The sequence below is a fragment of the Rhinopithecus bieti genome, unplaced genomic scaffold (assembly GCF_001698545.2).
Source record: "Rhinopithecus bieti isolate Rb0 unplaced genomic scaffold, ASM169854v2 scaffold_2524, whole genome shotgun sequence".
NCBI classification, from domain to species: domain Eukaryota; kingdom Metazoa; phylum Chordata; class Mammalia; order Primates; family Cercopithecidae; genus Rhinopithecus; species Rhinopithecus bieti.
Genome location: NW_016803991.1, coordinates 2,942,182 through 2,950,174, shown reverse-complemented (window position 1 = coordinate 2,950,174; position 7,993 = coordinate 2,942,182). Strand labels below are relative to the sequence as shown.

General features: G+C 35.7%; 1 pseudogene; it reads right to left on the bottom strand.

Annotated features, from left to right (window-relative positions):
• Positions 1-6,215: 6,215 nt before the first annotated feature.
• On the bottom strand, positions 6,216-7,195 carry LOC108522102 (40S ribosomal protein SA-like; annotated as a pseudogene).
• Between the last annotated feature and the right edge of the window lie 798 nt (positions 7,196-7,993).

The window sequence follows — 7,993 nt, the reverse complement described above, 5'->3', positions numbered from 1 at the left end:
AGAATCCTAGACTCAGAAAAATTGATTTCTCTCTTATTGTTACTGTGATTGCAGAAGCACTTTCCTTTCATTTACCTTGTTTTTTACTGAATATGTGTGCTAAAATCATCCCTAATCATTCTGCCCCTTCTCCATAAACTGCTTATTGAGAATTGGTGGGCCAGCACAAGATCCACTTCCAGTTTTACATATGCAGTGCTAATCTGCATGACCATAGCGATCTTTCAGACTTTCACTCCAAAGTATTCTTATGTACTCTCAGTTAGTGTAAAGTTAGCTATTGTAGTTGGAAATAAAAAGAGTTACACTGTATAAAGCTTGATATACAATCTTGCAACATGTGATTGAAGCAAACATCAAAGAATAATAATGGAGAAACATGCTCCTCACTTTCTCAGTCCCCTCTCCTCAGTCTCCAACATTTCTTTATCTCAGGGAGGTAGAGATGAGTCATTGGTTGACTCTGGACCCACACTGCGGGGCACCGTTTTAGCTATTTGGAATTGTTTTCAATTAACGATACCAGAAACCGAGGATTATGAACAAACCCAGCATTTTATTTATTTTTAAGTAGTAATTTTCCGCCTCTTAAATTATTTTAATCAAAAGAAAGAAAAGGCATGCATGAAATATAGGGTTTTAATAAATCCAAGTACATGGGTGAACCTACCAGCTGCATAGCTCCACTGCAATTCTAGGAAATTAAAATATTCATGCATTGTCTGAGGCAATGTACAATTTCTGAAGGTCAGGCACCTCCTGGAATGTGTGAACTAGAAGCGCAAACTTCAGCTTCATTCACTCTTCATTGAGGATCTTTATTTCTGATCCCAAAAGAAAATTTGCTTTTTATTAATTATAGTATTACTGACTTTTTCCAATGACCTGTTGATTGATTATATAACCTTTCAGTCTGCTGTAACATTGTGTGCCTTCAGCCTGTGTCCCATACACCGGTTTAACTCAATGGGAAGAAAGCACATGGGTTGACCTACGGAATAAGAATTATAAAACATTTGGCCTATTGGGAATGCCCGTGTTCCAGAAAAGATAAAAAAGTAATTAACTATTGATCAAGCAAAAAAAAAAAAAAAAAAAAAAAAAATCAAGAAAATAGAAGCAAGAGGATAGGTATTACTTTCTCTGTGGAATCTTATTTACCCAGGTAACCATATCCTGATTTGGCGTTGTAGATATTTAGATGTGTGTTTGGAAAGGAAAAGGCTTCTGTATTTTTTTAAAATTATTTAATTTTGCATATAAGAAAATTATCACAGAGCAAGTGTCATCTGGAAAGGCAGAAAAAAAAATCAAACATAAAACTCATAATAGGTGTATAGTCGCAAAATTTCCCTAGAATGATAATTAATGCTTAGAGGAAGGATTGATTTAAACAACTACCAGAAAAAAAATGTATTATCATAACAAGTTAGAAGAACTGTTCCAGTCAAGGCATTTAGGATCTGCCATTTTCTAGTATTAAAAAAGAAAAGAAAGGAGAAAACAAATGAGGTAGTAATATATTATTCTATTTTAAATTTGCCCTTAGTTCTATTTTTGTTTCCATATCTTTTAAAACCCAATTTTCACATTTACACTGTTTAAGCAGAGATAATTTTGAATGTAGAATAATGTCAAATATATACTTCATTTTATCATTAGGACCACAATATTCATGCGTTGAATAAATTTTCCTTGTTGACCTTATGCTACCCTGAACAGCACCTCTGACCTCAATAATGGCAGTTGGAATTATAGGAATTTGTTATTATGGGAAAAAAGAGGGAGAAAAACCAGGTGTGTGTGTGTGTGTGTGTGTGTGTGTGTGTGTGTGTATGTGAACTTAGTCTCTTTCTGTAATATCAAGAAAGTGATTCCATGATCCAGAATCAAGTTTTCTATTTGAGACCAAGTATTTAAGGCATTCAGGAGAATTTACAGTATCCATACAGAGACCTCTTCTCCATATTCTTTGGCAAATATATTTTTTCCTAATCCTAATTCTGAGAAAATAAATTAAGAAATGAGAAATTAGAAAATGTAATTATCCTGTGAGAATTAAAACTAAACTATTAACATAGAAATGTAAAGCTTTGAAAGAATCCGCTCATGTCAAATTGAAAGCAGAGCAAAACAGGCTGGCAGGTGTAGTACATGGTTATGGCTAGCATTTCTAGAAACCAGAACAGAGGCAAGTAGGCAAGAAGTGATCACAGTGTAGTCAGTCAATCTCAACTGTGGCCTGTGGCATAATATAAGTGTTCACTGTAGCCCTATCTGCTAACAGTGACACATTCATTCTTGCAAATAAAATACATTTTAATACATTTATACTCATAGTATGCTTTATACTCATCCTATAAACGGCATTCCAGCAATTAACAAGTTTGAAAGCAAAATAAAATAAGTTCCCATATTTACAATTTGACACACAATGATGTTCAGTGCTGTTATCCTTGCAAAGAAATACTAATATTGTGTTATCTGAATACCACCCAAAATGTTCACTTGCCATGTTACAATTTTGAATATTTGCTAAGATACAGGATTTTAAAAAACACATTAATAGAAGAAAAGCATTGGGTAGACATGAACATGATAGATCAAAATCTGTAAGAGCAACAACAATATTGATAACAAAGCAAAATCAAAATCAGGGCAAACAGCCAAAATAGTTTAATCATTAAAAGAAAAGGAGTTCATATAAAACAACTTGTATCCTAAGACCCTACATTAAAGTGCTTTTAGACACACTCAATACTATTCAACCACTTTCATTTCAAACTGAAAGGATGTTTTCTACATCTCACATTTTGTCATGTAAAACTACAGGCTAGGACAATAGATTCTTTGGGTATCTTAAAATTTTATTTTAAGAATGGTAATTTTGTGACATGATTATCTTTCAAATTTTAAAATAATTTTAGTGGACATCTTATAGTTATATCTCTTTTAATATTCTCTATTATAAAATACTGATATTAGGTATAGATTATACATGATATTGACATTCATAATCTTGTCAAAATTTATGAATTTATAACAAAAATAAATCATACAACAAAAAAAATCACGCATATATTAATATTGTTTAACAGAAAAAACCGTNGTGTGTGTGTGTGTGTGTGTGTGTGTGTGTGTGTGTGTGTGTATGTGAACTTAGTCTCTTTCTGTAATATCAAGAAAGTGATTCCATGATCCAGAATCAAGTTTTCTATTTGAGACCAAGTATTTAAGGCATTCAGGAGAATTTACAGTATCCATACAGAGACCTCTTCTCCATATTCTTTGGCAAATATATTTTTTCCTAATCCTAATTCTGAGAAAAATAAATTAAGAAATGAGAAATTAGAAAATGTAATTATCCTGTGAGAATTAAAACTAAACTATTAACATAGAAATGTAAAGCTTTGAAAGAATCCGCTCATGTCAAATTGAAAGCAGAGCAAAACAGGCTGGCAGGTGTAGTACATGGTTATGGCTAGCATTTCTAGAAACCAGAACAGAGGCAAGTAGGCAAGAAGTGATCACAGTGTAGTCAGTCAATCTCAACTGTGGCCTGTGGCATAATATAAGTGTTCACTGTAGCCCTATCTGCTAACAGTGACACATTCATTCTTGCAAATAAAATACATTTTAATACATTTATACTCATAGTATGCTTTATACTCATCCTATAAACGGCATTCCAGCAATTAACAAGTTTGAAAGCAAAATAAAATAAGTTCCCATATTTACAATTTGACACACAATGATGTTCAGTGCTGTTATCCTTGCAAAGAAATACTAATATTGTGTTATCTGAATACCACCCAAAAATGTTCACTTGCCATGTTACAATTTTGAATATTTGCTAAGATACAGGATTTTAAAAAACACATTAATAGAAGAAAAGCATTGGGTAGACATGAACATGATAGATCAAAAATCTGTAAGAGCAACAACAATATTGATAACAAAGCAAAAATCAAAATCAGGGCAAACAGCCAAAATAGTTTAATCATTAAAAAGAAAAGGAGTTCATATAAAACAACTTGTATCCTAAGACCCTACATTAAAGTGCTTTTAGACACACTCAATACTATTCAACCACTTTCATTTCAAACTGAAAGGATGTTTTCTACATCTCACATTTTTGTCATGTAAAAACTACAGGCTAGGACAATAGATTCTTTGGGTATCTTAAAATTTTATTTTAAGAATGGTAATTTTTGTGACATGATTATCTTTCAAATTTTAAAATAATTTTAGTGGACATCTTATAGTTATATCTCTTTTTAATATTCTCTATTATAAAATACTGATATTAGGTATAGATTATACATGATATTGACATTCATAATCTTGTCAAAATTTATGAATTTATAACAAAAATAAATCATACAACAAAAAACATCACGCATATATTAATATTGTTTAACAGAAAAAACCGTAAAACTTCTTAGCAAAGGAAAAGGGTTCATTCTGTATTATTATGATCATTCATCATTACTTAACTATATACATAAAATATTAAGAGAATATAAAATACTTTATGTTTTTAGAGAATCTTTAAGCAATTCCTGGAATTTTGATTTCTTTTTCTAAAATCCCAGGAATTAATATTCATTAAACATTTGCAAACATTAGGAACTTTTAATTATAATATTATTTTTTAAAAAATCAAGTCAGTTTTATATTTCACCTTCTGCTTACAGTGCATGAGGCTTCTTTTGAAGACTTGCTTTCACCCCTCAACACTCCGAGTGTTTCTAACATGCCTGAAAATCCCACTCTCCGTGGATACAAAGCTGGACATGAGATCCTGGCTTGGCTACTCAGAGTTCTCTGGAATTTCCTGAATTTGAGGTAGAGGCATCGTTTTTCTGTCTTTTATGTTGACTTTTATTGAACATAAACTCAAGATGCCAGCAACAATGGCCATTGACTAGATAGAAGAGCTGGAGAGAAAGGCCAGTCAACACAATTACAGATGAGAAGCCAGAAAGGAGAAAAGGAATATGAAGACAAGCCACAAATTCATGAGATTGTTTGAGACTATGGATTCAATTGCACTGTTTGAGACCAACTGCACTGCTTAATTTATAAGGTATGACCGTAAATATCTCTTGCCTATTCCCTTGTTGTTGACTTAGATCTTGTTTGAGTTGGGTTTCTGTCACTTGCAGACAAAAGGGACCTAACAAATATTAAACATTACTCTTTTATAGAGACAGTTCTTTCTCTATTCAAGTCCTGGGGGATTTATGGTTTATAAGCAATTTCTTTCTTTTTTTTTCTCAACTTTTATTTTAGATTCAGGGGGTATATGGACAGGTTCATTAAAAGGGTATATTGCATGGTGCTGAGGTTTGAGGTGCGATTGAACCCCTCACCCAGGTAATGAACATAGTACCCAATTGGTAGTTTTTCAACTCCTCCCTACCTCTCTCTTTTCCTCCTTTTGCTGTCTTCAGTGTCTATTGGTTCCCATATTTATGTCCATGAGTACCCAGTGTTTAGCTCTCATTTATTAGTGAGAACATGCAGTATTTGATTTTCTGTTTCTGCATTAATTTGCTTAGGATATTGTCTTCCATCTGCATTCATATTGCTGAAACAGACATGATTTAGTTCTTTTTTGTGGCTGTGCGGTAATCCACGGTGTAAAAATGCCATATTTTGTTTATCCAATCCACAGCAAATTGGCACCCTGATTGATGTCATGTGTTTGCTATTGTGAATTGTGCGGTGATGAACATGCGAACACAGGTGTCTTTGGTGGAGTGATTTATTTTTTGGAGGTAGGGGGGTTTATACCCAATAATGAGATTGCTGGATCAAATGGTAATTCTATTTTTAGTTCATTGAGAAATCTCCAAAATGCCTTCCACAGTAGCTGAACTAATTTACATTCCTACCGTGTATAAATGTTTCCTTTTCTCTGCAGCCTAGCCAACGTCTGTTATTTTCTGACTTTTTAGTAATAGCCATTCTGACTGGTGTGAGATAGTATCTCATTGTGGTTTTGATTTGTATTAATTAAACACCTTTAGCAAGATATTAGTAAACAATTTCTCTTTATTGAGTTTCATGGACTCAACTAATCCTGCCTAGTCTTCCTTAGTACTCTTAATAATATTTGTAATATAAGAAATGTTACTTTTATCATATAATTTTATCCCTCCTTTTTTTCTTTTTTTTTTTTTTTTTTTTTTTTTTTTTTAGAACTGATGTTATTTTCCATCAACCATTTTTCCATGTTGCCTTAAGAGCCCGTGCAAGAACAGCTTAGACCATGTCAGGGTTGCTCCCTCCCATTCAGTGGCCTGAGCAGTGGGGGGGGGAAAAGCTGCAGGACCGAGTCTTCCGTGGCAGGCTTGAGCACTCCAGTCTTCAGTAGGGAACTGCTGCATGGCACAGAGGGCACCCGTTACACCTTCAGACCAGTCTGCCAATCTTCAGGCTGAGTGCAGTGGAACTCAGGAGCTGGAGCAGTCCATTCACCCTGAAATTCCTCCTTGGGTCACTGCCTTTTCGCAGGAGCCTGCTCTTTCTTTTCAATCTCTTCCAGGATCTCTGTAGAAGTAGAGATCAGGATGACCTCCACGGGTTGTTCACGGGAAATAGTGCCACACATGCGCAGGAACTTCCCGGAGCCAGCATCCACCACATCAAACCCACTGAGTGAGCTCCCTTTGTTGTTGCATGGCATGGCAATGTCCCACATAGGCGCAGAGGAGAATCTTGTGTTACACAGGAGCAATGGTCTAGGTGGGTTAACATAAGATGCCTCTGTAAGAGGGCTGGTGGTCAGCCCTGGGGTCAGTAACTACAAGAAAGCCGTGGCTTCCCGCGAGGCTGCCTGGAACTGCCTTAGTTAGTGAGGTCCAGGGAGTGAAGCGGTCCAGCAATTGGAGTGGCTCCAGTGGCAGCAGCAAACTTCAGCAGGCCTCTGGCCATATTCCTGGAGGAATAACTACTGGACATCAGCAGGGTTTTCAATGTGCACAATGGGCACGGGGCCGCCAGCAGAAGCTTCTCCACAGGTCCTCTTCAGATTTATGATGTAGATGCCATCACTTTTCCTTTTATAGATGTACTGTTCCATCTGGAAGTCAAGATTGGTGCCACCTAAGTGGGTTCCTGCTGCAAGGAACTTAAGGACATCTTCCTCCTTCATTTGCAGGACATCAAGGGCTCTGGACATTGTGAAAAGTTTCCCTTTAAGTTATGATGGGAATCCAGAACAAGGCTGTATGGACCCCTCTGTAGGTAGCGCCGAAAGGCTATCCCCCATTTTAATTGAACAAAACCAATATTGATTTCATTTTCAGCATTGAAAAGAAACAACTAGCATATCTTCTTTCATAATACGCAGTCTTGTGGTTATTGATTAATTCAATACATAAAGGGTCTTCACATTTGGGAGTTTATACCACATTTGTTTGCTGCTAAGACACAATCTATTGGGTTTTCTTTACTTTCCTTTCTTTCTAGTTTTACAGGAAGGAGATTGTATTAGTCCGTTCTCACATTGCTATAAAGAAATACCTGAGACTGGATGATTTATTTTTAAAAAAGGTTTAATTGGCTTATGGTTCTGCAGGCTCTACAGGAAGCATGATGCTGGCATCTGCTTGTCTTCTGGGTAGTCCTCAGGAAACTTACAATCATGGTGGAAAGTGAAGGGGAAGCAAACATGTCACATGGCCAGAGCAGGAGCAAGAGAGAGACCGAGGTGTCACACACTTTTAAATAGCCAGATATTAGGAAAATTCACTCACTATTACAAGGACAGCACCAAGGGGATGGTGCTAAACCATTCATGAGAAATCTACCCCCATTATCCAATTACCTCCCACCAGACCCCCCACCTCCAACACTGGGTATTACAATTCAGCATGAGATTTGGGCAGGGACACAGATCCAAACTATATCAGAGATAAATTTAATTATACTCTAGTTCATGACCCATTACCACTCTTGTTCCTACCAAACACCCTTGTTTTAC